Consider the following 25518-nt stretch of genomic DNA (forward strand, 5'->3'; position numbering starts at 1 on the left):
TGGTGTCATAAACTAATAGAACAGTTATGCTGAATTAAGGCCTATTAGTTTCTGTTTACCTAATTTGTTGAAAAGATGTCATTGATATAGCATTTTTGTGTTGTTTATATCAGTAACCACATGCTCTATGACATATGCTGAAATCATATCATGAAGTACTTGCTGCATTTTCTACATAAAAATGAAAATGCTATTGATTACAAAATGCAATGCTGAAACCCTAAATCACAGTAATATTCTACTTCATAAATAATATTAAGTTGGGGTTGTGCCAAGACTTTCTCTGAAGGATTAGATAGGAAATTGCATTTCTATTCTGTGCTTTCAGCTTTGTAGGGACTAGACAGAAATTTGATTTTCAGTATTGAAATACTGGGGGCTTTGGGTAATAACAGGAAAAAAACTCATGGGAGTTACTTCCAGATCACAACTAACTCCCTGTAGCCAAGGAGCAAAAGTCTGACTTGAGCCCTCACTTCCATTTGCTGCAGTGCATGGTGGTTCCCCACTGGTTCTCTTCTGCTTCTGCATTCTCTTAGAAGTCACTAAATGGATTCCACCACTTAGTATCTGAGAAGATAGAAGATATATATAATTCATCAAATCATCCCTTCTGAAAATGAATAAAACATACACATCCAAGTATGCATCAAAAAGCCTCCTATTCTCTTGTAAAGCCAACATTTACTACCTCTGAAGAGGTCTGTGTAGCAGTGCTGGATGGTGAAATTCCTGTTTTGTATAATATTTTTTCAACTAGAGATCAAAGAACTCTCTTCTTCCGCTTCTCATGAAGATATAAAAGAATTCCATTAAATGGAATCTCTTTTCTGTGGAGGTTCTGTTTACAGAACAGCCAAATAGAAAACACAGAGTACTCTGCAAAAGTGCATTACAATTACATTTTGTATGACAAATGAACATTATTGACTTTCCTATAGTGCCTTTCATAAAGATAATCTGTATATAGGAGTCAAATGATGAAGATAATAGAAAAGTTTAAAGCTATAATTTAAATTGGCAAATTTCACAGGAAATATACTGAGAAAACAGCTCAGGATTAACTGTATCCTCTGCCATCTACAAAGATTGATATGAAAGCCTTAAAAATTATGAGAAATGTAAAAGATGACAACAGTCAAGGGAGCTGATTGATAAGAAATCAGCAAGTGAAGCCATGATGGCTCCAGGGCCATTTTATTCAGGTTCAGTGGTAGAGAAGTTGTTCAGAGGAAAAGAGAAATATTGACAGTAATCCTTTCTGAAACTCTGAGAGGTTTTAACCTATTGCATTGCAAAGAGATGGGGAACATAATGGTAGGAAACGTGAGTATAGTTCTGGTAAAGAAATATATTTTCAGTCTGTTCAAGCAAATGTCGCAGAGAGAAACAATAAAAGCTACCATAGTTGCTACTGTAGTTATTCTAAATGAATGTAAGTTTTCTAAGAACATATTCCAGAACTGAAAAGCACTTATTAATTTCACATAATGGATGCTGTGGTGGCTATCTGAAGCACAAGGTTACCGGTTTTGCAATTTGCAGCTTTTTTTATAGGGAGTGAAGGGGTTTTTAGGTATTGCTTTTTACTGAGAGGCAATGGCTAAGCCATTTTAAGAGCTTCCTTTACATTTCCAGAAATAACATAGATGCTTTAAAGTCTAGGATTCATTTGTATTTAGGATTTTACTTAAGTCACTTTCAGAAAAGTGAAGCACAGGTTAGCATTCCTCCTGCCTAGCATCAATTGTGGGGAAAAAAAAAAATCTTGTCTAATCTTGCTTTTAAGACTCTTCTGTAATGAAGAGAGAGGCACACACAGAGAGAGTCCTTATTATCACATTTGTTATAAGCCACTACCATGCCCAAGATTTCCTTCTTTCTGCTCATAAAGAAGGATAGTTTATAATAGGGTTATTATTTCTGTCATGTTTTATACTGGCTGTCTAATAATGCTTTATACGTCAGTCCTACAGTGTGCTCCATGTGGTTTGGATTATATGGGGAGCTGAAGGCTCTGAAATCATATAGATTTGCAAAAGATTTCAACGTCCAGTCTCTGGTGGACTCTGGTGAAAATTGCAGACCTTTTCAGTATTTTATATCATTAAACTGCTATGTTTAAAAAATGAGAGTAAAATGCATCCCTGCTTCTATACTTACATTAACTTCAAGAAATAGATAAAATTTCAGGAGGAATATAAATCCACCACTAAGTGATAGTACTTAGCAAAGAGCTTTTCCTAGTGGGAGAGTTTTCCAGTGTTCAGAATGGCTCAGCTTTTTGGCTCCTTCACCTAACACTGAGGAAACCTTAGAACAGACTTTTATCTGACCTGGTATGGATGGCAATGGCTACATCTATTATAATTACTTTACAGTAACTACCAAGGTTTTCATGTACACTGCATAACCCTCCTTTGATAATTTTCTCTGCTTAGGAGGGGATCCCAGCAACATTTCTGACCTGCTTATAAATAATTCTGCTTTTCTTACATCTTATTAGCATACAATATTTCAAAAACTTGCAAGTGTACCTAGTTAGTTAAATCCTAATGTTTTAAATCCGATTAAAAATTTTTAGGAGGTATTTTGTAAATTTTACTTTTTCTTTCATGTCCTTATAATCTTTCTTACAAGTAGTTACATGTACCAAGTAATTATCTGGAATCAGTTGGATTATGTACTAGAAAGCAAGACGGTCTTATTTCTTTAAAATTTTCATTTAGATTGCTTTCTGGTTGTAAACAACTCCTGGAAGACTGAGTGCTCTAACATATACCATTCTATTGCTTCTTCATTTAGCTTAAGAAAGGTCCATTTAAGTATCACAAAGAGATACACAGGGAATACCTATAGGTTACTAAGAAGCAACTTGAAGCTATTATCAATGGAATAAATTCACTGATGCAAAATAGAGGAATTCAGATGTAACCCTCTTGCAAACTTCACCCCTGCTACACCTCCAAAACCTGCAGCTTTTAACAGAACACAATGCATCCATTTAATTTCAACTTTAGGGTGTTATTGACTATGAGGTTTGTGGTAGGCTGACCCTGTCTTGACACTGGGTACCCACCAAATATGCTCTGTTGCTCCTGTCCTCAGCTGGACAGGGGAGAGAAAAATGTAATGAAAGGCTGGTGAGTCAGGATAAGAATGGGGAGATCACTCAGCAATTAACGTCATAGGCGAAACAGACTCAACTTGGAGAAATTAGTTTAATTTATTACTGTTCAAATCAGAGTAGGGTAATGAGAAATACAAACAAATCTTAGAACATCTTCCCACCACCTCTTCCTTCCTCCTGGGCTCAGCTTCACTCCCTATTTCCCTCCCTTCTCCCCTGAGTGGTGCAGGGGGATGCTTCTGGCATCTTCTCACAGAAGCCACCACTGTAGCCCCCCTGCTACCAAAACCTTGCCATGCAAACCCAATACAGGGGTTTATGGCAAAGCATTTTCAGTAGAAGTTGGCATTTGACAAACTTTCCAATTGAACTTGGAAATTTGCTGTCTCTGTAAATAGGTATGACTTTAGTAACAGGAGTATAATCTTGCTTGTCAATATTTTGCAACCATTCAGCATTCAGATACTAAAACTAAAAGAAAGCAATGATAAAGAAAGAAAACACGTCCCAATTTCACATTCATTTCATCTTAGCTCCCTACTGAGAGCACATGTGCCGCTAATGGTAGTGTTTTCTACATGATGATATGTATTAGTAGCTCATAACAAGCTAAATGCCATTGCCAAAGAGTTGTCATCTAAATCTACACACACACACACACACACACACACACACACACGAATCATTTCTCTTAAAATAAGTGAATTATGTTGTTTGGCCAAATACAGAGCTTATTTGAACAGCAGAGGAGGTTTATCTTCCCAGTCTCTCTCCTGTAATATGACCAGATTTGATGTGTGTGTTCAATACAGTCACTCTTCAAATATCCAGTGTTTTGTGGCAAGTGTCAGGTGTATCATGCAGGTGGAAGGTCTATTGCATGAGGTGCCATATGCAGAAAGGATGCGGCTGTCATCTCCTGCCTTGCCCCAGGGAAAGCAAACAACCTGAAAATGGGCTGAAACTACTGCGTGAGACGCTCCTGTCAGAACAAGTTATTATGGCTCACGCCAGGCAATTCTACAGTAGTTGCAGAAGATTTCTAGACACAACTGCGTGTTCTGGCAGCAGCAACTTTTTCAGCTGTCATCGTGCCTTGATGTTCGGAGGCATGCTTCTGTTCTGTGTCTGGGTATACATGGACAAATATTGATGTGGATTGGAGATAATGGTCTCAAATGGGAACAGCAGGGAAAAAAGCTTCCTGGAATAGACTCTGGGGAAGAGTTCTTACAGGCTGAGGGCCTCTCCCTAAGGGACCTTTAGGAAAGAAGATGGGGATGGCCTCTTTGTCACATACATTCTCTCAGTGGGAGTTCATGCTGCAGAGCATTTAAAATCAGGGTGAACCTCAAACAAAATCTCAGAACTGTACTTCTCAAAAGAAGTGCTTTTCTACATTATTAGATGGTTTGCCAACTTGGAAAATGTAAAAGGTCAGTTGCCTTGTCTGATAACTTTCTGGTATTACTTTCTTCTTGTCAAATAGAAAGGAATATTAGCTTTATGCATTTTAACCATCAGACTTCCAGATCTCACTACAATCTGAAATGACAGTATTCATTGCTTTTTCTTCTTGGAATTGTGAAAGGGATAAGTATAAATGTTTTTAGTGGGTTTTTTTCATTTCATAAAGGATATTCTGGTTCATTCTGTTATGATTTTTTTTGGGGGGGAAATAATTCATGTAATTCATAAAAATTAATCTACCATATTAAAAAGATTAATTTATAAAATCAACTATTTTTCAGCTGGAGTGACATGCAAGATTTTGTTTTTCAAATGCTAACAGGTTTTTGATAAAATCTGAAGTTGCGGGGCCTATTTTTCCATTTTTGAATATGTTATTTAAATAATAATCTTTAATCATATATTCCCTGTTTTGCTAGGCAAACATATTTTCCATAATTTCTTTGACCTAATTGTTTTCGGTTTGCTTTTCTCTGGCACAATGCAATTATAACCAGGAAGATGTTAACAATTGTATTTTTCTTTCCTTTTAGTTAGTAGGAAAGCCTAAGCCCAATTATAGCATTTTTTTACTTTGCTATATTCTGCAAGAGCTGAACTTCTTGCTCTTTCTGTGTTTGAAATTACTGTACTGAAGACTGCAGAAACCAAGATCCTGATCGTGCCACCAGTGATTAATCGTAATTGGACTTGTATTTAAAATCTAGGCTCTATGGTACTCATATACATACTTTGAATGTGTAAGTAGGTGTTCATAACATCCAGCCTAAATATATGGTATTTCCATTTACAAGCTTTACCATTTATAAGAGTTGAGTATCTGTGCCTTTTGCTTTCAGCTATCATTGACAGTAATCAATACTTACAGCAGGGCAATTTCAATAGGATCATAATAGCCCCACTGAATCAATGGGGCTGTGACTTGATGCTGTACTTTGTTGCAGGAAGGGAGCCATGGGTTATAAAATTAAGAATAAGTGTGAAGACTAGGAACTTACTCAGTCATATGCTTGTTTGTTTTTCAGTGATCAGAGACTTAAAATTTTAGTTGGCAACAAATGCTGCTTTTTCCTTTCCTGGGTAAAAAATATGTGTATTTCTCCATATTATCAGTTTATAATTGTTCAGTCACAGTAATAGTATCTGTATTATGTGCGCTGTGTTGGTAATGATCACAAGATATGAAGAGTATGCAGATCGTATAATGACATTTAGAGGAACATGAGATTTCTGCCTATGCTGATGCTATTATTGTTTCTGTAGGAAACTTCTACCTAAGGTTAGATGTATATAAGGAGTTCTATTGCAATTTAATTTCTGCAAGTTCTCAGCGAATCCCCTTGTACATAATAGGAATTTAGATGTGTGGTGTAGTTAATCACCTACAGAGTTACCACAGATGATGTCAGAGACATGATATGCCTAATGGCCTAACAAAACATCTGGAAACTGCAGAGCCTTTACTGGGGAATGACATTCTGTATGGGTACTGTTTTCAAAGCTGCTTTCTGTCTATAATGAAAATGCATTCAAATGTAATTGTTTCTAAGTTCACTCTACATCATTTTATTGAAGCTAAAAGGGGTCAAGATTTAAATGCATCACTTCAGATTCATCTGTAATTAACCCAGAATACTATACTTATGATCACATCTTGGAGTCATTACTCTAAGCTTCATCTTCTTAACCCTAATGTCAAGCAAAAACTCCTGTTGCGTTTGCATAAAATATTATCAAATGTCAGTGCTTAGACAGAATTGCTTTGAATTCAACAGGACAGTGTTGACCATGCAGGCCACATCTACATTAGCAAGTAGAAGCACAATAGGAGGACATCTGCAGAGCAAAACAGTTGGTGCTGATGACTCAAAATCAACTAACTCTATATTTTGGGATTTCTCTGTGGAGTAGTTCTAGCTTGGTTCTGTGCACATGGGGGGTTTTGGCAGCTAGAGTGCATTAATGAGCTTCTGTGGTACATCCTCCGCTTTAATTTTCAGTGAGATTCAAGACAACCCTAAAGCTAACAAACACTCTAGGTGGGAAAACCCAGATTTGTTTCGGAAGTGCACTCTAGACCTGAACTAAAATGCTAGTGTGAACATACCCTCTGTCATTTCAGAGGACATCTAGTTTGAGTAATAAGGACTGAGAGATTTTTTCTCCTTATTTGCCTTTCAGTATTTTCAAACTTTTGAAAAGGAAGAGAGAAATATCCACAAGTATGTTCTTTCTCACCTCTGACTTGTGAATATTTTTATGATTTGCAATTTGATGAAATATTAATTTCATACATTTTCATCCCACAGACGTTTGCCTAAAATTAAATAAGACAGGTCAAAAAATTCCAGGTTTTTGCATATTCTGTTCTATTTACCTCAGAAGGAGATGTAATCAAGGAACTTAGATGGAAAACCTAACACAGTTTCCTGTTTACTCATTTTTGGTTCAATAGAAACATCTTTTCTGAAGAAATACAGTCCCAAATTTTGATCACCCTCAAGGTGGAAAATTTGTTTTCCCTATGTTTAATCAGGGTTTCCCATGTTCCAGCTTATGCTCATTCCCTCTTATCCTCTCACTATCTACATTCGAGAAGAATCTATCTTCTTTAAATCCTCCTATTGCATAGCTGCAGACAGCGGTGGGATTTCCACTCCCATTAATCATCCATTTCTTGGATGAGCGAGCCCAGCACTCTCACCTCTCTCCATACACCATGTGCTCCAGACCCTCCACCCTGGTGACACTCTGCTGGACTCACTCCAGTATGCCAATGTCTTCCTTGTATGAAGGAGCCCAAAACTGGACACAGAGCTCTGGATTGTGGTTGCCTCAATTCCAAAAACGTTGCCTTTGCTTGAGGTGTTAGAAGGTGTATAGCAAATGAGGTGAGCCATGTGCAATTTTCAAGCTGGTGACATCTCTGTACTAGGTATTCCAGGCGATTAGAGCAGCCAGTGGGAATCTGTGACTTAAGCAGCCAGGAGCATCTAGGGATTGCTTCCTCAAGTTTTGCTGAAGTTATTTCACCCCCTGCTCCAGGCAGCTCCACCAGCCTTTGTTAAACTATCAAGGAGTGGATGTTGCAGTGATATGATCAAGTCTTTTTCATGAAAAAGGTGGAGCTTGAATTGGTCGAATGTGTAAGTTACAAGAGGAACAAAGGCTAAAGAAAATGACGACTTTAACAAGTTGTCAAAGGCTATGTTAAATGGGCGATTTCTGAGTCTGAAATAAGTGTGGGTTCAGTCAGAGCACTCATGAATTTTGCACTTCAGATTTTGTATAGCTGTGAGGACTTTCAATTGACAGAAATTATTATTTATAGAGTGCATTTGGTAATTATCAACAAACCCAACAACACGTGTGGATGAGTCACATGGCATGTGTGTGTGTATATATATATATATATATATATATATATCTATCTATCTATATATATCACAGCCTCTGGCCCCCATTTCTTACAGTCTAAATTAGCAAAGAAGATGGCAGGTGGAAGAGGTGAGTGGGATACATTGCAGGATCAATGCCAAACTCTCAAAATGAACCTGATTTTGTGGTGTTTGTCCAAAAGCCAATATATGTACAATATACTGGCTTTACTCAAAGCATGATCTATTGGACAGTCTTCCTCCTACTCTTACCTAGCTCCCTCACAGGTGGAGTGACATCATGAAATCAAAAAGCCTATTCAGTTCTCTTAAACACATAACAGCTGTTGCTGTTGTGAACTCTTAGATAAAAAGCCAAATTTAGGCTGACTTTTATTCCTTAAAGCAGAAGAACATGTACCAAGATAAATGGAAAACAGGAAAAGAGCAGTAACAGATAATCCTGTCATGTGAATACTTACATTGCAGCACACACCAAGTAAGAGAATTGTCTTCTGTTATTTTTTGATTGTTAGCTCCAGGCAGAAGAATATTTAATAAGATAATCAGGACACTGAAAATGTTATTTTACTATAAAAATAAATTGTAAATAATTATTATCAGGTGTTCCACCAGACAAAAGTATAAATACATTATCTTTTCAAACAACAGGAGCTGTGCAAGTATACCTGATGGAATAATATCACTCTTTCTTCAACAACACCTGAGGAAGGTGTCAGCCCATATAGATGGATAAAAATATATGTTGAGATAAAAAAGATAATGTGCTGTAGCCAAAAGGATCAGTCTCTGATCAAGCCTGACTTGTAACTGGCTCTAGTGTGTTGACCAATTTTAGATTTTCAACTTTTTCTCCTGATTCTGGATGGTATAAAAGCATAAAACATTGGAAATTTGCTGGAATGAGAAAATAACTTCTTGTATATGGCTATCTGTGCAGCAGATTTCAAACTGAGACTGGCTGCTGAATGTCTCAAAATCCACTTTCTGCTTTGACCAGTCTGAAGATAGATAAAAGAATTGAAACATGGGCTTATATTCTGGGAATTCATTACAGTTCAGCAGTGCTTAGTGTAGTTCGTTTAGTTTTAACCAAAAAAAAAAAAAAAATAAAGCAAGCTGCCAACTATAAAGCAGAACTCTGTTTCTGATCACAGACAGAAAGCTCCTGACATTCAGAATTGTTGATCCTAAACAGTTAATAATGTCAGACAAAAAAACCCAAAACAAACCAACAGTGACTGCAGATTGATTCTTAGTTCTTATTTATAACAGTTCAAATTTTCATGTCATAGGACTATTTTTTGTTGTTTTGTTCAGGCAGCTTTCCCAAAACATCAGAAAGTTAAATTTTTTTCACCAATAAAATACTTCAATAAATTAAAAATTGGTCTGTTCCATTATTAACATCTTTTAAATGGCAGTAATTCCATAATTCAACATCATTTTTCTGTAAAGAGAAATGCAGCATGTTGAAAATTGACACAACAAATAAATCTTTTGGTTTTCAGTTTCTAGAAAATAAGAGCAATGAAAAAACAGTGTACTAGTGGCACCAAGAATAATCTTTGGTTGAGCTGTTCCCCAACAGTTCTTAAAGCATCAAATGGTTTTCCTCCAAGTTCCATGACTAATAGCAGGCTCCTACGGAGCAACTTTATATTCTGGGACAAATCTATATTTGTCTAAATATACAAGAACTTCCTTTTGTAGCTATCTCTACCTACTACCATTAGAGAAAATCAAGCTTCTCCTACTGTGATTATTTTTTTTCTAAGGCAACAATGTGACTTGTGCTTAGAATTGGTTCATGATTATGATAAGAAACATTGCTGCAGTTTTGTTCAATATCATGATATATATAATTGGGGTAGATTTTTTTTTCTTCCAGTTTTCCTAAAGCAAACTGATTTGGATACTGATTCTCAGGAAAATAAAACATGTTTCAAGTCTTAAGATGTCATTTAACAAAGATAATGGGCCAAATTCTGCATTCCTTTTACCTTTCTATTTCTTTTTAATTTTGGTAAATCGGAATACTTCCCATCTTAATTTTAAAACTTGATTTTAAAATGCAGCTATAAGAAAACTAGGCAAATTATTTCAAAAGTTAATATCCCTCATTAAAAAAGGTTGCAGTTGAATTTTTTTAATGAAATTAGTTTAGTATTCACATCAAATATTGGATTGGAGTGCATCTTTTTGTTAATTTAAAGATATGTATTCAGAAGTCTCTACTCCCAGTAGTTAACGGGGAATATTTGTGAAAAACTGTGATTGCCTCTTTTCTTACCTAAAAATGTTTCTTCAGTCTTTCACTTCAAGGCGTAATATCTCGATGGATGGTAATTTCTGTAGCTCTTTTCAACTGTTTCCAGTGTATCCATCCACTTCTCTTGAGAGAGTTGGCATCTAAGGCTAGTTTGTCAAAGCATGCTAGTTCTTTTCTTTCCTGTAGTAACTTCTGACTTCAGAAACTGATGGCAGACTTGCAGGTACCTCACTGCCACAGGTCTATATGACTAAGTATATTAAGCCTTTGTTTATACTGAAAATATGGTCAATGCCTGTGTGGATACAATCACAGTATTTTTGCACTAGTTTCAGTATATTAAAAACAAATCAAGCAGAATTTAAAAAAATGTCTTTTTCCTTATGTTTTACTGATTTTTATTCTGACTTTTTTGGAAATTTTTAAGAATACTGTTTTAGGGGAATATTTCATCTGTTATATTACCTGACTTCCTCTGTCATCAGACACTTGCTGAGTACCCAGGGCACTTGAAAACCACATTTATAATGTTCCTTTTTCTTTCAGACTTTTATGACCAGTAGTTCTCAGCATTTGCTTACTAAATCCTGTGCTCAGGATTTTTCTCTTTTCTATATAAAGTAAAACTTCAGTTTGAAGTATACACCTGCCTTATAAATTAATTACTTTTGTTTCCCTAAATAGCATCTTAATTTAAGCTTTATTCTAGTTTAAATGCTTTTCACAGCATTAGTATTTTCAGTTCTACTGCAACTCTTAACAGCCCTTAATTTCTGAGGTTTTCCTGTGTAATATTGCAATGGTATTTGTAAACTCTTTGTGTTTTTAGAGGAAGGGTGTTCTGGATATTTAGTTACAAATATGTGACAACTTTGCTAGAGACAGAGTTGACAGGGCATAGGAAAATCTGAACATGAAGAATGTGGAGATAGAGGAAACAACACTTTTGAGTTTTCTCCAACATCTGTGTTACCATTTTGCAACTTCAGGAAGAAAGCAGGGCTATCAGTGGATCTGGAGATATGAGGATATTTTGGAGATCTTTAGCACCCCAGCATGTTGTATTTTCAATTGCTAACATTCATATACTTTGTAGTTTGCATATAGACATTCTACAATATATCATGCATAGCTGGTTACTTTAAGAAAGGCTCTGTTATAAAGAATATATTTTGATTATGTGCTATAAATTGGTTAAAATACTACTTTTCCTGAAGTAGTAAAGCTCCCACTGACTTCACAAGACCAATTTTCTTCTTTCTTTGGACTGCAAAGCTTAGTGCAAAGTCAGTAGCGTTAGGACACAGTAGCAGAGGACTGTGCTTTTGTGATGTTCTTTTCACAGGAGTAGGGATCTTACTTGCATCCCTCCATTGTTTTGATAGTTGGGGTTTTATCCACTCTGGCCAATGACAGGACGCAATTCATGTCAGAAGTAGTAAGAACTGTTATTTGCACTTAGTAAAACTGTTTTATTACTAAATATAGAGCTCTGTCATCATAGCTGTTAGTCACTGCTGTGAAAAAAAACCCAAACTATTTTCTTTAATCTATATTGTATCTTTTAATCAGATGATCCTGGGTAATTTTAAATGATCCAGTGATTTAATTTTTATGGTATCATCCAGTTTCAGAGAGGACAAATAATTCCTGTTTTGCAGAGGATTTCGGAAAGACTTAGGCTAAGAACTCAGCTTTGGTAAAATACAAAACTGCAAGACACTAATCGGTCTGCTCATCACTCTGAGTGTGTAGGCAATTTCTTAATTGCTGTAAATTAATATCTCTGACAGTTTGCCTCTGACTTCAAAAATGATACATTAGGCTTAAAGGTAAAAATACTGTCTTTCTAAAGAGATATTTCATTTATGAGGTTAAGTAAAATTGAATGTAAAAGTTAAAATTAAAAATATGAGTATCTTATCTATAATCAGGTCTGATATCTAATGAGAACAAGCATTTCTCTGTGATAAAGTTATTTGCCATAGGAACTCACAAAAAGAATAAAAATACCTACTAATCAGTAAAAACATACATTCCACACACTGAAGCATATCTGGCCTCTTTCTCTGACAAATATTCTTATTAAGGAAATCCATAGACATGATGTCTCCAGCATCAGTCCAGCTTTTGGCACAGTCCCCAGAGAAAGAGAGATGCTCTATGGTTGGAATTCATTCATTTGTGTCATTTGAGCGGTGCAAATTAGGCGGATATGACAATCCATCCTTTGCTTAAAGCAAAAATGTTCAGCAAGTTGTTAAAGAACTTACTCCCTTTTCTATAATTTGAGCACCTGAGCTTGCTATGCCATGTCAAAAGGCAATCACCCATAACAAAAGAAAACATTGATTCTCTGTTTACTTCATTCTTAATGAAGTAATAGAAATATAATTCCTATAGAAATCAATTGAGTTCGTATCACTAGACCTTAGTAAGAGTAGGATAGTGTGTGAGGCTGTTTTAGTCATAGGAATCACTACTTGCTTATGAAAATTACAGCATGTTCTTAAAACAAAATAAAAAAAAAATGCTGCAGTTCAAGGTAATTGAGTGTAAAAGAACCTTTTCTTGAATAAGAAATTCATAAGCTTTGGCTGGATGGAAAATCTCTCTTTGCTCTGTCATGCTGCAGAGTATATGACTTTTGGTATCAGTTTCACTGAAATTATTCCACAGCCTATGATTGAGAGTAATTATAAACTCTCAGTTTCTTTTGTTATTTTAGAAGTTATTTATTTCAAGGAAAGAAGACAGGAAATGAAAAGGAAGATAAATATGAATTGTTATTGTGAGTAGAAAATATGAAGTTGCAATATCATGAGGACTAAAGATATTACTCTAAATTCCAAAGTGTCAAGGTAAATTTCCAATTTTCAAGGTCAATAAGATAAGATCTTACATTGTCAAATCATTGCTTATATTAATATAGTTATTCTTTTACTTAGTTATATATCCTGGAATTTTAACAGTATTTAACAATTTGGTTTTGGCAATCATAGTTGATTTTAAATACACACAGTTTCTGTAGATTGCTTATTTTTGAATGACTCAATATCCCCACCCACATGAATCTGCTATTATGTTATTGAACTGTTATTCTCACTGTCCATCAAACAACAACAAAAAAAGGCCAAATGGATCAATACATGGTCCATTTAGTCCAGTCATAAGTCTGCAGCAGTGGCAACAGCAGATGCTCTCTAGATAAAGCATATATAGCACACAGGCTAGGTCATTTTATGCTGTCCATTCCCCTTACGCTTTTGCAGCATTCACAATTTTTACATTAGGGGGTGTTCCCTCAAACATTTTTAACCAGTTTTTTTAACATTCATTTTGGAACCTGTTGCCCAAGGAATACTTTGATCCTATTTTCAATTCCCTGACACCTGTCTCTGCATCCTCCTGTGACAGCAAGATCAGGACATTCACTACTTGCTGGTAAAATACTCATGCTATTATCTATCTTAAACAAAAATATGTAAGCAAGCATATGCCAGAATGATGTGCTGTATGTTTTTCAGGAAAGAAGCACATGCTTCTATTAAGAACCACAGTTTTTTAATTTCTTCAAGCTTCTGGTCCACCGCACAATGCCAGAGGTCACTAGTTTCGTATCATCAGTATATAGATAATAAAAGGCTCCAGACCAAAATGAGATGAGAGGAAAACCTCATCATACCTCTGCAAAATGTGGGAAGTCTGCTATGTCATCCTATTTTCCCACACCTTCAGCAATGATTATACGGCTAGAAGTGCCCCTTTCAGTCAAAGCTGTATCTGAATTCCCAAAGATGTTTCTTTTTGTCTGTAAATCCTGCAGACTGAGCATGAGTGTATAATAATATGCTACATAGTCTTGAAGAGCTTCTTTTTTTCCATTAACTTTTCCTCCTTTCAAGTTAGGGATATCAGCCTACCTTGCTTGCTTTGACCATTGGGAACACTAATAAAGTTTCCCTGTGTCTCACTTTAGGTCTTTACATTCTTAAATTTAGGACCTTAAATTTTTCTTAGGTCCTTAAATTCTTAAAATCTTAGCCTTAAGCTTTTAAGAAAGTCATGGGACTGGGAGCTGACCTTATAATGCATTGATTGTGTCTGGTTTAGTTATTGCGGCAGTAGTGACAGTTCTGGATCAGAAACAATGTTAAAGAAACTCTGCAGAGATGGTATTTCAGCTCAGGGTGGTATCAGCGTACTTATGGTTGGCAAAAAAGAAAAAGCAAGAAAAAACAACAGCATTCATTCAAGTTGTTATATAATAAAGCGTATCTAATCACATTAACACAACCACATTTTAATCAGCCAATATATATCTGAGTTCTGCAGGATCAAACCCAGGTACTTTATGAAATTAAAAGCATTTTTGCTCTTGATTTCAGTACAAAGTGAGTTTACTCTGAAAGGTGACTCATGAGATAACTAGTTCATGAGATAACTAGTGTCTTGAAACTGGTTATTGTAACACAGTCTTTACATCCTACAGAAATGTTTGTTCCTGACAGATTTTTCACCCATGTTCTTACATGGGCGTACTCCATGCAGCAGCAGTGAATTTGGTCCTAAGAAGTAAAGATTTTGGCTTGACAGTACATCCTTATCGAGGACATGTTAGTGATTCTCAATTAAATATCTAAGATCTTCCTTGTTTTCTTCTAGATTAAGACATCATTGTAATAGTTCCACCGGGTTAAGCAGGGTTTTTTTGTTTTACCTGAATGGATATAGTTTAGCAGTTGACTTGTCCTGAGTTTCTCTGTACCTATGCATTGTGTGAACATTACTGTAGGTTATGTTGTTTCTTAATTTGTAAATAAACCGTGAGATTTGCTGCCCTTAGGGGAAGCAGCCCTTTGTTACAGGCAGCACCTCTCCCATTTTCCAGAACTCTGGAATCTTTGTGGATGTGAAGCCTGGTCCCACCAGGAGCAGAAGCATTCAGTTCTGGGTGGCACAGGATGCTTAAACCTGTCATTAGTTTACTGCAATTCGGTAAATCTGAGTAAATTACTGTGACTCTTCACGTGTTTAAAGTTAAGTATGTGTTAAGTACTTTGCTGCATCAGGACTAAAGTGCTCAGGGAGCCCTTAATCCTTTTGCACATCCCAGCACTGGAAATGCTCTGTGCTTGAGATGGCACACCTGGGCCTGGAGACTGAAATCCTACAGCAAAGTCAGTCAGCAGATTTTCCCCCCTGACATTCACTTAGATGTTGTTCCTGGTTTCAGTACAATAATGAATCAGATCGCTCTCTGAGGAACCAGAGACGTGCCTCCTAGGGGCTGACCTGACGCAGGTAATGCTCTCATGAGGGCAAGGGGGGTCTGCGCCCGGCTGCTGGGTGGGCTGCTTCTCAGGCCACCATTGCTGTTGCTGCCTTGCTGATCCTGTCCCCCTCTGCTATATCCATGCCCCTGGAAGCAGCATGTTCTGTCCTTTGCAATGGGAGACATCACCTCTGAGAGGCCAGTGCCAGAAAATCGCCGCCAAGCATGAGGATGCCTCAGCAGCCTGGTGCGTGGCTGACCAAAAAAACCCCTTAATATCCTACTAGAATACTAATATATGGAAGTCAGCAGATGCTGTCTGATACCACCATGGCTGTATAACTTGTAATGTTCTTTTAAGGTGTATCGTTTTCTGTTAAATATGACTCCAGCTTCCTTCTGCTGTGAGGCGCACTGGGCTGCCCGTCATGGTGGCTGGTGGCCTCTGCTGAGCAGAGCCAGGAGGGATGGGCGCCTATGGGGCCTGGCCCTGGGTGGCAGGTGCGGCCAGTGAGTCCTGGCAGTAGGAAGAGATGTATTAAAACTCTTCTTAAAATCCTGGAAGGAAGAGGTAAGGGCTAGTCACAAGGCGTGAATTATACTGTCCTCAAAACTTGTAGCTGGCTCAGAAGCTGAAGGATTTTTCGTGTAAGTACCTGGTCGGTGCTGTTCTCTCAGAGCTACAGCTGTGCTGCATTGGGAAGGAGCCATGTAGTGCTTCCTTCTTGGTGGTTATGCCTTTATTTTGTGTTTTCCTTCAAGAAACAAAAAACCTCCTACTGCTCCTACAAATGGAGAGAGAAGCACTAGTTCAGCTCTTCAGAATGTTGAAAATTTTAACGTGAAAGCAGTTCAAACCCATCCATTCTTAGCTATGTAAGGACATAAAAACTTTAATATAGTTGGGTGTAGACAAGGAACAGTATTGAGTGGATGTAAAATGCTTGTGACTAGGATAACACTTACATACTTACCCTAACTCACTCCCTACTTGCCTGGGCACCATTCCAGATTAAATGGATGAAATTAAGCGGCTGTTTAAATGAGAAGAGTTTTGTACATTTATAGTAAAAGCAGAGTGTGTTTGAACTATGTGATGAAGCATCATTTATAAATCATATATGCTTTCTCATCAGCAGCTGTCTTCAGTGTCAAAAACATCAGCAAGACCATAACAACAACAATGGACTTTTAACTGTGACAAACTAACTGGTATTTGATTATTTTTTTAGATCTGAACATCTTTAGTAAGTGGGTAAGAACTGAAGGGTTCGTACACTATACTCATAGTTGAAAGGAAGCTGAATTCAGCTCTCTATACTCAGATATTCAGTCAGGTTTTACATTAGGCAGGGAGGAGATTAGGAAACATAGTTAATGCAGAGGTAAATGTTGAGGAAAATCAGCCTGCATAGTCACTGTTGCCAGTGTACAAAAAACAAGCTACACAAATGTTTTGATAGTCTCAAAGGAAGAATGCCCTAGGAAGGAAACTTCACGGCTATAGCTATCTGTCAGGTAGGAAGAGTTAACAAGCATAAAAATCTGGGCCAATTTGTAATACACTGGTGTAATTCCACCTAAGATTAAGGAACTCCCTTTATTTATGTCAGCTGCAACAGTGAACTCTCAAAGTTTTGCTGAAATGCTTGCTGCAGTTTTCCCCCAGGTTTTTCTTCTTGTATGTTGTAATGATACATGCTGCAAAGGACTACAGGCTATCCTGACTTCAGAAGGAGTAAATTTACACGAGGAGTAAATTAAAATAAGTAGATGGTTCCAAGACTGAAAATCTTTCTTTTTTTAATGACAAAACAGTTCTTCTGCCTCACCCCCCAAAAAAGAATTCCACATAACTGTAGTGGAGAATATAGAGCTGTATGCTGTATTGTCACGAATTATTGCTATTTCCTTTTAATGTCATGTTCAAATGTTGTTCTGACATTATAATGGCTAACACAAAGAAACAAAGCAAAAAAGTATACATAAAGCTTCTACTTAATTTATACAAACTAACATGGAAGTAAAATTTTAGTTTTGAACCCCAAATCCCATTTTAAACTTTGCTGCAATTTTGCTTAAATAAGGTAGATTGTTTTTATAAACTTGTAATTGCAGAATTCTTCTATTCAAGCAAATGATGGTGTATTTGGCTAGCTCACTCCTAAAACAATTACTGTAGTCCTGTTTTTAAAGTCTTCAGGTCACATTTTAAGATCCATCTATCCAGAATTCCAGCTGGCCCTGTCAGTCTCCATATAATCCCATCAGTTCTTTCTGCAAGCAGACTGGAGCACAGAACACTAAGGTTTGCTGCAGTAAAAGAAAAAAGAAATAATAATTGCATGTGATTTTTTTGTGAAGTGAGCTACACAAACAACATGTGCTCTGGGACTTCCTTGTGTTAAAATAATTGCTTTGCATTTATGTGGTACTTGCACTTAAATTTCCAAGTTCTGAATAATAGAGAGGAAAAAGATTTAGTGCAGTCTAAGAACTAAAGAAATAACACCAACGAAGAAATCCTTTTATCAGCTACTCCTACACACAGTAAATAAGGGCTTTGAAAGCAAACAACTGTGTAAAACAGTCTTAGTTGAATGGGCTACTGCTTCTCTTGAAGATATCTTCCAAAGAAAGCTGCTTTTACAGCATGCCCTAAGTAAACCTTAATTGCCTCAGTTACAGTTCACTCCTGGTTTAGATAGAAAACACCTGACATGCCCATTCCTAGTGTGGATTTCTTATCAGCTGGATGGAGGTTTGGGAAAGGAGGAAGTAAAGGTAAAGGTTTGGCCTCTTTTCTTCTGCTAAACTGGGTTACCTTTTCTGGTGCCTGTTATTTACTTCTTTACATATAAATGTATATTATTAAGAGAAAATTTGCCTATAAAAGAATGGCCGAAGGCTTCTTGTGCTTTCCTCTGTGTTTTAAATTAAATTTTCACCCAGTCTTTTTAGATCCGACAGAAGTACTGGAAAACTTGGGCTAACAAGAGCAGGAGCTGGGGCAGGAGAGGCTGAAAGAATTGCTGCTTGAGTTCTCTACAAACGGGCAACAGAAAGTCTGTTGTTGTTTTTGCCTCCCAACAGGGAAAGAAATGCTTTAAACATACTTTTAATTTAAGTTATAACATAAGATGGCTGGTATCTGTAACTGTGGTGACCCAAAGCAATGTGTGGAAGGTAGAATTCTGTGGGCTATATGGATATTTTAGTGCTCTGTGTTTTAGTATGGTTATTTTTTAAAGAGCAGGGGTTGCAGAATGTGGCAAGCATGCAGTAGCCCCAGGGGTTGTTTCAGCTGGTTTTAAAGGTAACTCAAGTCTGAATATGTGAATATTATTTAACAGTGGCCCCAAGTAGAGGATGTTGCAGTGATATAACCTAGAGGTCATAAGCAAGGCAGTTCCAAAGTGAAGCCATGTCAGGAGATATGTTTGGAAACACAGTCCTGAAGGCTTAAATCTAGTGCTTGTCTGTAACAGTGACCTCTGAATGGAACTATGTGTGATAATGCCGTGGTAGATGGCTGTAGCAATTCGGTGAAGCACTTCTGTATCTATGACAGAAAACATCAAAGAGTTTCTTGCAGCTTTCACGGTCTTTGTAGAGAAGATGTGAATTTTCAGGCGGTCTGTTTGGTTTAATAACCCCAGCACATCTTTCACCTAATCATTCCTTGACTGGCTTTTAGCTCTGCTCAGCTAATTTAAACTGCTACAGTTAAGGGCACAGTCTTGTAGTCTCCATTAAATAAGAAGGCTGCTAGCTGAGGATCTGGAGCTAGCAGGCACATTATCCTAATTAGCAAATGAGCAAGCTTATAAAATCTAATCAATTCCACTCCATCCACTATTACAGATGATCAACTTGCTGTAAGCAAATAAGATTTTGACAGATTGTTGTGCACAGAAAAGGTATCTCTGTGTGTACATATAGGTATGTAGTATTTGTTTGGGTGGGGAATGAATCATGTGTGCTGATTGTACTTACTTTGTGGCCAGATAGTTGATAATATACCTTGTAGAATCTTGGGTGTGTGTGTTTGTTTTTTTTTTTAAACAAACTGAATTTAAGCCATTATTCCAGCACAGCTGTCATTATATGGTAATTTGCATATGAAGAACAGTCATGGCTGTAACTGCATCGTGTACTGGAATCAAAATGGACTGCTTCACAGTGCTGGGTCACTCATTCTGCTGCTACCCTCTGAACGTGCCATTTTTACTAAGCTTCTAGTATGATTTTTTTTTTTTCTTGACAAAGAAGAAACCTTCCTGAGAGTAGTTGAGTGTGAAGTCTTAAAATGTTCTTAAATTTAAAATGTTCTGGATTTTAAAATGTGCTGGATTTTCTAGGAACAGCTCTATTACACTAATATGGGCATGGTTAAAAGAAGGAAGAGCTTTGATATCTAATTAGATATCATTAAATACTTGCTGTTATTTACCCAAAATAAAATCTATTCACATCTATCAGCAGTGGTAAAAATTGTTGCTATCAGCATAAGGTAGGAACCGCCATGAGAAGCAGCAAAAAGAACTAATGCTTTAATAGATCTAAAAAGATCTGAAAGGAGACTTAGCCATTTATATTTAACCAAGTGAATGTTGTGATGCACATGTTTTAAATCCTCAGAGGTTTTTAGTTTAAAATATATATAATTCTGCCTACCTAGCTGTATAGTAAGTAAAACGTGTTCATAAAATATCACTCCAATTTTATGAAAATGGTCTAGAAGATAATGATATATTGAATGTTCTTTTATATAGAACAGTCTCACAGTGGGATGGAATAGCATCATAATGGAGTATACACATTGATATCAGGATAAATTTGGGATGAATCTTTCTCCAATGTTCTTCAGCTTTGGTAAAGTATCTTGATTTGTGATTGCTTCAAATTATCTATCATCTTTAGTGTTGAATAAAAGTATACGATTTTTGTGAGGTTCAAGCTAAATTATTTTTGTATGGAAGGATTTTCATGTGGCCTGTTGAAGTTTAAATGACTCCATATAGGCATCCACAAAGAAAAAAACAGTATGTAACGTATGAAGAAGTGGTCATATATAATGCACCCTTGTAACAAAGAAGGCTAAACGGTATTCTGGGCTGCATTAGGAGTAGCGTGGCCAGGAGGCTGAAAGAAGTTATTTTTTTCCCCCTCCTTCTATTGCAACGGCTGAGCCCTGTGTCCGGGTCTGATCTCCACAGTACAGGAAAGAGATGGAACTACTGTCAAGAGTTTACCAGGATGATGAAGGGACTGAAACATCTCTCATATAAGGAAAGGCAGAGAGCTGGGGCTATTTAGCCTAAACAAGGGAATGCTTGAGGGGGTCCCTTCAATGTGTATATATATTTGAAGGGAGTGTGTAAAGAAGATGGAGCCAGGCCAGTTCCACTAGACCAACCTGATAAAGCCAGTGTTTTCAGGTGCAATCATAACTCCGGTTGACATTTCAGCAGTGCCCTGAGATTAGCACTCTTAAGAGAAAGTCCTAGGGTCACTAATGAAAATTGCCAGTACCTTTTTGTTGTTGTTGTGGAAAATATCTTTACTGGTAGCACACTAGTCATTAATGTCCTCTAGATTGTTGGCTAATGAGTCTCAAGGGGAAGGAGAGTGAGGCTTCACTGAAACACAAAATGCATTCTAAACTTTCCCAGTTGATTCTTAGTTTGGGAGATGTGGCAGGATCACAGTGTTGCTGTATAGTTGCAGTTTATTCTGATGCATTTTTTTGCTGTCTAAAACATCTGAGAAGTTTTCCTAATACATTAAAAATCTTTTCCTCAGCCCTCAAGAATAGTTCTAAGCAGAACATATGAGACAAATAAAATAAGGTCATATTTGTTGAATATTTTTTGACCATAGCTTCAGGAAGGTAAGAAACAGCATTACTTTAGCTCCTCTGTGAAGAACTAAAATTTTTACAGAGTAAACTTCACTTTTAGAGAACAATGAACAAAAGCGAGTGCATGGTTTTATGAAAGAATGAACTTCTGTGTTACATAGAATGTTATATATAGAATAGTGTTACAACAGAATTTAGATGAATTGGCCCACCAATGTGGCATTAAAGTCAGTAATATATTGGTCATAGTGCTCATTCAATGGACCAGGTCTGTAGACCACTGATGCTTTGTCCTGAAGGTATAAGTGGGTTTTCTTAGCAAGCTAAAGCACAACAGCAGGTCTTACACCACAGCTCCCCCTGGCCCCACTCCAATTAGTTCATCTAATAACCAGGAATAACAAGTGTAGCCTCATGCAAAGGAAGATATGCTTTATTTTTCCATAAGAAATGTGTAGATCAAATGGCAACTTTCTAATGAACATATAATTTAAATGCTGTTAAATGGTATCATGTTATTGGTGCAGAAACTTTACTAAAAATCCTGGTTTTACAAGTGTTCTTTCACTTTACAACAGAAGTATCTAGAGCTGGCCTTTGAGCCAGCCGACCTCTCAGCTGTGATAATGTAATTTTTCATTGCTTGAGTATATAACCTCAACCTTCCATCTATACTCTATATGAATGTTTCTTGTGTCAGACTTCAAAAGAATTAACCTGTTCTGATTTACACTTGAAATTACAGCTGTGATTCTGGCCTTTGCCTTTTGACATATAAGCTAATGAGAAGCCAGAATAAGAAAAGTGACTTCTGAGTAGTTCTACTAAAACTATGGAATATTGAATTTTTTTTTAAGCAAACATGGAAGGTATTATATATATATATATATATGTATAAACCTGAAGTAATGTATCAATGAAAATAAAAGTCAGTCAGTCATCGAGGGACACTTGAATTCTTACTAGTGCAGTATTGAAATGTTCTGTCTGTTTCAATACCTGGGACAGTTTTTACAAGCCATTATCACTGAGCAGTAGATCTGAGTGGATAGTTCAGTGACTAAATTACTCACTACACAAAGCTATTTAAAATATCCAAAAGGGAATTATTTTCTTATTTAATTGCTTTGTGGCTTTCCTTCAGAAGATTTTTTTTTTTTTTTTTTTTTTTTTTTACTCAGGTGCTAGCTGCATTCATAGCCTCTGGTCTGCACTCAAAATTTTTGTTTCAGATTTTAAGCTGTGTTTTGTCAAATGACCTGTTCCTACCATTCAAATGAATAATGACTGCCACTTGTTATTTTTATGCTTGATGTATATCTCAGATGAGGTTTAGTTTAATAGTAGCAAATAATGAAGTGAGGATATTTAAGAAACCCTGTTGCTGAACTGTAAAACAAAAATAGACCGAGTATATGGTCAAACCCCATAGCTAAATCCATTTGTGCCAGCTAAAGGTCTCGATCATTACTTCAGTAGTGGTGGGAAGGTAACTGTAAGATATATTTCCTTTGTCTCATGCTTATGCCAATACAAATAGGAAATAATGATTAATACCTGTGTGTGTGTGTGTGTATGTTCACTGACCAGATAATACATGGTTCCTTGACAACCACTTTGATTGGGCCTTGGCAAAACAATTTCCAGCTCTGCTGTATGAATCTCTTCTACATCATGCAGGTTAGTTTTAATGTGAATATGAAAGTGTATGAGCCCTAATTTTTTCTCTTCTATCAGAACAAATGACTTATGTTCACTTACCACTCAAATTATAAAGGGACAAAAGCCCAGCCAGTGTTATTTAACTGTTAAAATTTGATCAAAGGCTTGAGAAAAGCGTGCTCTTCTCCCAGCTCTGTGGGGAGATAAAAAGACCTGGGGCTGCTGCTGCACTGTGTTTTGCATCAAGTCTTTTGAAGTCTGTGGTCTCGCTGAAGGAATAGAGCCTCTTTGCCAAAGCTGGGGCTCTCATGGTAGCAAACCCCCTCTTTCTCAGCTCCTGACTCCTGAGCAGATGGCACCTGGGAGGAAACCCACTGAGAGTGCAGGACGGGAACTCCGAAGGGATGCTGGTGAGCTCTTACTCTGCTCCTCCTTGTGAGAGTGTATCTAAAAGCAGCTTATGGCTAAACTGGGGGAGATGGCAAGCTTCAGCCTTTCTGCATTGTTACCCCCAAGGATCAAAAGACAAATGGTGTTTTGTTTTGGGTTAAAAACAGGGCATGGGATATTAGTGCATGGGGATTTAAAAAATAAACTCATGTTCCAGGAAGACTTTGTATATGCTACTTTTGTGTATGTTACTATTAATTAGAGTAGGGAGGTTGTGAAAAGTTCCTTAAGAGTTTTATGTGATACACCTGTTAGTGTTGCTACAGGTAATAATGTTACTTTGCAGCCAGGTGTGGTGTGGTTTTTAGGGTTAGTTCCTGCTTCCTCAAATGCAGACAAAAACATGGCAATGTTTGCATGGAATGGTTGTGTGCTCAGAGTGTCTTCCTTGCTGTGTTTAAATTGGAGTTACTTCCTAAATATGTACTGGCACGGTAGAATCAGTTGCAGTTCTGACATGATGTGTGTGCCCTGTGGTACTTTGTTTATTTAGATATTGTGAGTAAACCCGTATACTGCACTGAAATATATTTTAAATGTTCACTTCTTCAAGTGAACAAAGTGCCTTTTGTTCTATAAGGAATTAAAATATTGAGCTAAGCGCTTCCTCAGTGCTTAATGACAAATTGAAACTACTACTCACAATGCAGCATCTGTCCATCCCAGTTTTGGCTCGAGTTTATCAGGTATCTTTTTATTGCTATTGATTCTGTTATAAATCAGGGTTGTGGGCGGTTTTTTGTGGGTTTTCCTCTTTCTTTTTTTTCTGTATGTAGAACCAAAATATGGATGAAAATCTTTGTACTTCTTATAATCAGGCTAGGAAATAAGAAAATTACTATTTCTGGAACCTTCTTTGTGATTAAATATCAAAATAGCTTCTGAGATACAGTGCTGCTTCAGTAAGAAAAAATATTTTTGAAGAACGCAGTGTTCAGAACAGGTTTCCTTGAAAACTATTATGAGAAGCAAACATGGACAACAACAACAACTGAAAGCTCCATCAGCAGCCAGTTTCTTATCAGATTTAAATCAGTAGGATGTTTTGAGGTCAAGAAGTTATGCTATTTCATGCCAGCTAAGCAAGCAGCTCAAGATGCCTTCAAAACACCATTGCATTTCATTTTGGCACCTAAATGAAATTTGCTAGGTATAGCGTGCTTATAAAGATAAGTGTACTCTGTAGTTTACAGCTTCTGGACATACCTTCAGGTTTTTATATCTGAAAGCTGTGTTTGCCTGTGGCATGTATGGCAAGCAGTAGTGTTCCTACATTCCCCTGAAGTTGCAACCGGGTAGAGAGTTCTCCCTCATTTCTTTTCCTGTAGGCATTTAACAGTAAATGACAGCACTACTGCTGCCTGCTTAAAGGAAGCTCTCTGCTGGGGTTCATTGATGTAATTTCCATATAAACAGGATTAAGATATTTTTGCAGTATTTTAGCTCTGAATGTGCTTTGCAAGTTGTGAGATTTTTTTTTATAAAGCAGAACTTAGCAGAAAATTTATGCTAGTGCTAAGTGGAACTCTGCATATATTATGGCTTTACTAGTTGAACAATTTATATCTGATCATGGGAAGGAAAGGAGTTAACAGGTTGTTTACCATGAAGATCATGTCCTTACTAGGTGCCTCATTTGTTAGACTTATTTACAGGGTGTTTGATCTACAGCTTCTCCCTGCTCTGTAGTCGCTTGAGTAGATAGTTGGTTATGATCAGTAGAGTGAAGTGATATAATGAGACTGCTAAAAGTCACAGTCTGTGATGCGATTTAAGCAGCAGAGCAGAAATCTTTGCTTGTGTTTTTGACATCTCAAATTTTAATTGTTCTTAGCCCGAGACAGAATTCCAGTATCATTTTTCATTCAGTAGAGGTAGTGCAATAACATTGGCACCAGAAAAATGTGGGGTAATCAGAAATGAGCTATAAAACTGTAATTTTAAAAGTTTTTTGTACACGTCTTGGCTGGGAGGCAGCCTAGGTGACTACAGAAATAT

At 36.9% G+C, this 25518-nt stretch overlaps 1 protein-coding gene across 1 annotated transcript in view; it reads left to right on the top strand.

Annotated features, from left to right (window-relative positions):
• Positions 1 to 25518, top strand: part of LUZP2 (leucine zipper protein 2) — a 291793-nt gene that overhangs the window by 856 nt on the left and 265419 nt on the right. The window contains exon 2 of the mRNA XM_080405373.1: positions 1 to 25518. This exon is cut by the window's right edge and continues 7222 nt beyond it. The gene's annotated coding sequence lies outside the window, so the exon portion shown is untranslated.

Source organism: Falco punctatus, assembly GCF_963210335.1.
Source record: "Falco punctatus genome assembly, chromosome: 10".
Classification (NCBI taxonomy): domain Eukaryota; kingdom Metazoa; phylum Chordata; class Aves; order Falconiformes; family Falconidae; genus Falco; species Falco punctatus.